General features: G+C 40.8%; 1 protein-coding gene and 1 long non-coding RNA gene across 4 annotated transcripts in view; one reads left to right on the top strand and one right to left on the bottom strand.

The window, feature by feature from the left end:
- Nucleotides 1-3450: 3450 nt before the first annotated feature.
- The window catches only part of LOC103468139 (uncharacterized), a 10060-nt gene continuing 6219 nt past the window's right edge, over nucleotides 3451-7291 (bottom strand). Inside the window, exon 3 of the long non-coding RNA XR_534163.2 lies at nucleotides 3451-3644. This is a non-coding gene — a long non-coding RNA (uncharacterized LOC103468139). The remainder of the gene's footprint in view (nucleotides 3645-7291) is intronic.
- LOC103468140 (leucine-rich repeat-containing protein 4) overlaps nucleotides 6117-7291 on the top strand; it is a 25292-nt gene continuing 24117 nt past the window's right edge. The window contains exon 1 of one of the 3 annotated variants that reach the window (XM_008415007.2): nucleotides 6117-6344. The gene's annotated coding sequence lies outside the window, so the exon portion shown is untranslated. The remainder of the gene's footprint in view (nucleotides 6345-7291) is intronic. The other 2 variants (XM_008415006.2, XM_008415008.2) reach the window with 2 other exon arrangements.

Genomic DNA, 7291 nt, shown 5'->3' with positions numbered 1-7291 from the left:
AGACAAAGATAAAGACAAAGGCAAAGAACAAAGGCAAAGAGGAAGAACTGGTGTGTTCCTTCCGTGAAACCAGAAAGATCATGAGACGAGGAGAARGGAGCTACAGAGCAGCAAGACAAGAAGCTGAGGACCGCTACAMGCATGAGGAAGTTACCCTGAGGYCCGAGACCTGCYRCTCYAAGTCAGTACTCTTCCTGTACTGGGARCCTYCTGCTGCTGCAACACCTTCTTCATCATCAGGCCAGTTCTGGGGTTCAAAATGCCAAACTCTGTCCGTCTCTCTCAAAGTTTCCCTTTTTTAGTTGACAGTGTCAGCATTAGGGAAAGATAGGCTAGATTATTGATTTTACTTATTTGATTATTTCTGCTACTGAATTAAGCTGTACTGACCCTTGCAAAATTGCCTTGCTAATAAAATAATTAGCATTAAAAAGATCTAAAAGATGTTGTGGACATTCAATTAATGAATCACCTTAAAGTTCTTTGATGGTCATAAAATAGCTATGAAGTTTGATTCTAGGAGGGAAAAGTGGAAAATGTTTTATAGGTTGCTTTTAGCCAAAACTGAAACAACACCCTTGGGACTCGCACGAGTCACTAAAACCAACCTGGTTCAGTAACAAGTGCAAGTTGTAATAAAGAGAAAGAGCGACCGTTAACAGGTGTGCTCTGTGAAGCTAGTTGGTTGCAGGCTGCTCAATCTGGCTAATTTATAGGGTGAAGAAGGGTGGGACATCTGGAGGGGGAGGTCGTTAGAAACCAGACCAGTCTTTCTCGATGCCAGCTTAAACAGAGTTTACTTGAGTTCTGGACAGGGTAAAATCCCATCAGATTTAGAAAACTCAAATTACCCGTTAGATGGAGAGCTGGCTGCACATCTCCCTCCTCTGAGAAGGGGAAGTAGAGTGAGAGAGAAGGGGGGGGGAGGTGTTGCGCAATAACAGAAGGTTCTAAAGTAACGCAGCCCTGCCCCGTAGACCGCCCTGAGTTGAAAGGGCTTAAAAACTGGAGCACAGGGGAGGAAAGGGGTTCTTCGTCCGCGGCGCAGAAGAGGAGCCAACAAGAGGAAGCAGGCTGAAGACCAGCAGAGGACTACCCCCCGGGACCGAGGGAAGCTCAAAGACTTCACGCCGCCAAGAAGGGACGAGTTCCACCAGCCACCGACCCTGGTTCCAGATCCGACCAACTCCTCTGCCTCTACCCAACGCTCTCAACCCTGTCGCAGCCAACTTGGAGAAGAGACGGAGGTCATTTAATGACAAAGATTCTGCACGTTAGAAGGACAACACAAAGTTTTGCTCCGCTTCTTTGCTCTTTTACAGTTCATTCCCCTTCTATGGCATGGCGTTGACCCGAGGTAACAAACCAAAAATAATAATAAAAAAGAAATAATACATAAATTACAAGAACATAAAGTAATGGTTATAATATTGGTTCCACAAAGTCATGGTTTGAAAGTGTGCTTGATGTATAATTAGAGATGATGAAATTCTCCCAAACCAAAGGAAACATTTTTATTTACAAAAAAACAAACAACAAACAAACAAAACAGTCATGCTATGGACAGTTGACTAATTTTTTTTTAATTTAACACCCTAACACCTTTCAACAATTTTCTTTCCAGATGTGTTTTACCAGATTGTAAAGGGGACATTGTGATTTTAATCCACCGCCTAGGAGGCATAGGGGTGCCCTGTCCGTTTTTACCCCCAAACATGAAATGAAATGACATAACATGAAATGAATAAAAGACAAAAACTGGTGTAGGGTGCGGGTGGAAGAAGCCTCGGGGGAAGTTTTCCGGAAGGGACAGTGTCTACTTGAGGATGTACAGCCCCCCTCTTTTATTTATTTCATTATTTTCCTTTTTTCTTGTTTTGAGTGGTCTCGTTGAGACCAAAAGGCGGAGCTGTTGAGGCGCTTATCAAGGTCAAACTACACTCACATGCTTTCACACACTATATTCTCATATTTTCACACAAAGGCCCTGGTAAATGTAACGCATACATAAACTCCTCAGACTCCCGTCTCCCAGGAAAATGAAACTTAGTTGATGCAGAACTGACATAAGACGTCGGCTGACCACTGGGTGCGTTCTTACAGTAACTATACTGTAAGAACTATACTGTACTAAAACGAATCTTCCCGTTTTTGATCAGATGCTGTATAGACTCGGCCACATTCACACTTAGTCTGTAAGGGTAAGTGTCCTTTTTTAGCGCTAAAAACGAATAAAAAAAGTCTAGTCTGATTGCTCTGTGTTGGCTGGTTTTCTGCTCCGTGTGCTGGCACATTTTTGAGACATCGGTCATTTTCAATAAGATCTATGTGTTTTTCTCTTAGCTGATTAATTTCTGTGCGTAGACGTTTTATCTCCAACTGTAACGCGGTTACTTCGTCTGCTGACTGTTTGGCCGCTCGCTCGAGCTCAACAATGGATATGCCATGTTGATCGTTGGACGTTTTCAGAACGTGAATGGCATTTTGAGTTAAGATTGAGGAGTTCTCCTCTGATAGTGGTGGACACTTCTTCGATGCGAGAATCTACTGTCTGGCAAATTTCGAACTTGGTGACTTGTAGCTCTGTGCGAAGTAAGTTTATAGCCTCTAGGATGGTAGCATTAGCCATCGGATAGCTACCTTCAGGCGAGTCGGGGGCGGCTGGGCCTGGCTCTTTGGATTTCTTGTCTTTTTGGCCGTATGCATCCTTAAATTGGCTTTCATGCAGTTAGTTAATGCCCGGACTATTTTCACTCACAACCTGTTGTAATACTGTCTAAATGCCAAGTTAGTGATAAATATATTTAGAAATTTGCAGGAGCTCTCGGGAAACGCTGCCTACTTCTCCATCGCTCACTAGCGCCCCCGATTTAGGCGTTTTTAGACTAAAGATAACAATGACCAAAGTTACAAAACAAATTTGATTTAAATGATGCACAGTAACATTTTATTATTTCATATAGTCTTTTGGTATTTCGTTTTTAGCTTCTTACCCAATATGGATTCTTTTAAAATAGCATCTTTGAATCTTAAAGATGCTAGGGAGAGAGGGAGGCTGAAAAATGTGCTTTGATTTATCAAACGCTGAACCAAAAGAAAATTGATGTAATTTATTTACGGTTCATTGGGTTTACAAACTGGCTTGATTTCATTAGATCAAGAAAAGGCATTTGACCGCATTGAACATGGCTTCCTCTGGAAAACCATGAGGGGGTTTTCCAGGTGGGGGGGGGGTCATTGTCTGGATCAGTTGTCATTGATCCAGGCAATGACACCTGGATCATTGCCAAGATCCAGGTGTTGTACAGTGACATTGAGAGTGTGCTGAAGATCAACGGTAGCCTGTGTGCTTCTTTTAGGGTGTGCAGAGGCGTTCGACAGGGCTGCGTTCTCTCGGGGATGCTCCATGCACTATTCCTGGAACCCCTCCTCCAGAAAATGCGCTCGAGTGTTTATGGTATGGTTTTATCTGCCTACGCTGACGATGTTGTTTTTATAAAAGATCAACAAGATGTCAACATTTTAACCAAGATCACAGAGAAGTTCTCTGCACTATCTGCTTCGAGGGTGAACTGGGGAAAGAGCAAAGCCCCGGCCGTTGGTGAGTGGTCTGCTGGGCTCCCGGTTCTCCCTCGAGGTCTCATCTGGAAAAGAGATGGTTTTAAGTATCTTGGTGTGTTTTTAGGCAGCAAAGATGTTGTTGGCAAGAACTGGGAAAATGTCGAGCAAAAAATAAAAAATAAACTGTCAAAATTGAAATGGCTGCACTCTCAAATGTCATATCGAGGTAGAGTGCTGGTCCTAAACAACCTTGTAGCATCACAGTTGTGGCACAAGCTTTCTGTCCTAGACTCACCTCCTGGCCTGCTAGTGAAAATACAGTCGGAAATGGTCGACTTCTTCTGTCTGGACTGGTCTACACTGGGTGCCACAGTCTGTGTTGTTTTTATCGAGAGAGGAGGGGGGCCATGGCCTTGTTCACCTGGCCAGTAGAACAGCTACTTTTTGTTTACAGTTTTTACAGAAATATTTAACAGGTTCTCCTGTGTGGACAGATGTGGCCAGTTGCATCCTTAGACATGTTAATTTTGAAATCAGTTAAAAACTAAAATCTGTTTTTAACTGATTTTAGTTTCTTAAAGTTAAAAGGGTTGCCTCGTTTTTATCGGGATGTTTTTAAATCCTGTGTTCTTTTTAAATTGAAAAGAGCAAAAACATGTATTACTCTGCATTGGCTTTTAGAAGAACTTCTAGTGTGCGGAGCAAAACTGGACGTCAGCGACAGCAGCGTGCCTGGACTGTCAGAGGTCTTGTCCAGATCCGGAACGGTGATCCTGCGGCGTCTAGTGCAGGTAGCCGGCCCAGAGTTCTCTGGCATCCTGGAGGTTGCCTCGCTGCTTGGAGTCCGGTCTGCCAGACTTGTAAAGCGCTTCCTGGAGCGACTGAAAGAGCGACTGACGGCTGAAGAGAGACGGCTTCTGCAGCTACAAGGAACAAAAGAGTGCCTGCTTGACCCAAAGAACTCGTTTCCGGACGTGGTCCTAGATCCAGGTTTTGAGGAAGACAGTGGGCCCCTGCTGCAGAGCAACGTACCAGACATGGACTTATGTAAGGCCAGTCCAAAGGCACTGTACAAATGCTGTGTCAAAATCATGAACAAAAGAACTCTTAAAGGAAGGCCAAGCTGTGTCTGGAGTGGCAAATTTGGAGGACTGAAACCACAGTGGAGGACTTTACACAAGCCTCCAATAAAAATGGACTGGTGACCTACAATGGAGGATCCTTCATGGCGCCATTGCCACAAACTCGTTTTTATTGGTCATCAGTCCTGGGGTTTTAAATGAGTGTCCATTTTGCAGTTTGTCCGAGAATGTTTTTCACGTTTTTATGGATTGTACACGTTTGACTAGTCTTTTAAATTTTTTAGCGAGATTTTTTAGTGTGGTTTTTACTAGTTCTATTTTCTTATACGGTGTGCCTTACAGTCGAGCCACGAGTGTTAAATCCCGCCTTTTAAATTATTTAATTGCAGAAGCAAAAATGTCTATTTATAAAACAAGACGTGACARGTTGCAAGATGGACCTCAGCTTGATGCAGTGGCTCTGTGGAAATGTAATGTTAAAGCCAGGTTAAGGCTGGAGTTTTGCTTCCACAGAGCCACTGGAGATTTAAATAGTTCTTGCAATTGTGGGGTTTCAAGAAAGTATTGTGCAACGTTTCTGAAGAAAAAGAATTAGTATTTAACAAGCTGCTGATGTAAATATTTTGTTTTGTTTTGTGAGTGTTGTTTTTTTCTGTTTGTGTATCTAATTGTGTAAAGTATGTATTTATTTTGGTAAGATAATTGTTAATAAATGTTTTTGTTAAAAATCAATCTTCTTGATTTTTATTGGCGGTTGGCAAGAAACGTGAAATAGAATTACCGCCACCTACTGGTATGTAATGCGATTCATGACGGTCTAGTAGTTATTGAAGAACTTGGGTAGTAAATATATACAAATTATTATTCGATTTCAAAAGAACTAAATTACTTAATAGAATTTGATATGTAGTAGTTATAAGTATGTGTGTGTATGTAGATGGATAGATAGATGGATGGATGGATAGGTGTGTGTATAATGTAAGTAGATATATTTAAGTATACATATAAATAGATGGTATGACTTACTAATCTAACCTTTTCCTTAAAGCTGCAGTATGCAACTTTTTTATGTTCATATTTGTTTAATTGCTTGCAGCTTTAATACATAGATTAAATTATGCTGGACTGTATTTTCTTTTTTTTTTTTTTACTAATTGGTTGATTTGGATTTTATTTAATGGTGACAAAATAAAGGGACTGGACAGAAATGTATACCTTAGTTTTCCTATTTTTAATTGTAAAAAAGTAAAAAAACAAGTATAGTTTACTTTTGTAAGGCACTGCCATCATAAACTTTACAGAATAAATAACATTGATTCCTTGATGTTTTCTGAAAAATGCAATCACAGAGACTGTGAACACTAAGCTGACTTTCTTTATATAATCTAAACTATTCAGGAACAGACAGATGGGAGGGCATTGCAGATGAATTAACGTGATATAACAGGGAGGAAATGACGACAGAAATTCCATCACTGCAGAGAGATCAGCAGATGAGAGGAAGCATTTGGTGATTGACAGGGATTAATGGATTATTAACAAAGCCGTCTGCTGTCAAAGCCTCCATCATCAGCATTGATTTGTGTTTAGTTGTTTTTTATGCTGGTATTTGTACTGGTGCCTTTGTCTCACTGTCAGTTAGCTGATGAAGGAACAGAAAAAGTTTGAGATCCAGCAACAGAGTCCTCAGCAACAGAAGAGGTGAGTTGAAAAAATATCAAGATGAGCTAAAGCTATCATTGGAATGTAATTTGACTTGTGTGAAGAGAGAAGATCTTTGTATTCTGGGATTTTTCCCTGCATTGCAAAAAAGTTGCAGTTTAATCTCTTCACAAAACAGACAAAGGCTTTTGTGCATTGCTTCTTACTTCTTCAAATTCAGACATCTGGATCAATTTTCTTAGTATTTGATAGAATTACTCTGTTCACCTTGGGTCCAATGTTTTGCTTATCCTTCCACAACCGTCTCACTGTAATTTGCTGGAATTTTGTCCATTCCTTTTGACAGAAGTGGTGTAGCTGAACTGATTAGGCGTGTAGGTTGTTGGACTAACACACACTTTTGCTCCTCGATCTACAAGTTTTCTGTGGGACTAAGATCAGGTCTTTGTGATGATCACTACAAAACAAACACTGTTTTGCCTTTAAGATACTTTAATACCTATGATATGATTATGATTAGATCCTATGTGGAAGACCCTCTTGTGCCCAAGCTTTATGTTTCGGACTGATGACCACAGATATTGCTTCAGTATTTCTGCAATATTCTTTTCCCAATGGTGCCCACACCCCCACGGTGCAAGCTTCCCCACTTCAGGGGCCTCATGTATAAAGTGTGTGTACACACAAAAAATGTGCAATGCCCTATTTTATGCACAAGTCGGCATGTATAAAAATGAACATAAATATACAGTATGCAAACACTTTACCTGCTGTGAAAATGTGCGGCAGTCACACAAACTTTCTTTGCGGACAAAAACAAACTACAAAGCGCTAAAACTCGCCTAAAAACACTGAAACCTGAACCATTCAGTGTTATTTAACCCAAGGAGCATCAAACCTTATGTTGTTTCATAATTTTAATCTTTTATTGTTTAAATGTAAATGATGAAACTGGACTACATTTATCCTCAGACAATAACATAACA

The sequence above is a fragment of the Poecilia reticulata genome, linkage group LG8 (assembly GCF_000633615.1).
Source record: "Poecilia reticulata strain Guanapo linkage group LG8, Guppy_female_1.0+MT, whole genome shotgun sequence".
In the NCBI taxonomy this organism is placed as follows: domain Eukaryota; kingdom Metazoa; phylum Chordata; class Actinopteri; order Cyprinodontiformes; family Poeciliidae; genus Poecilia; species Poecilia reticulata.
Note: the sequence above shows the minus strand (reverse complement) of the source record. Positions and strands in the feature narration are given on the sequence as shown.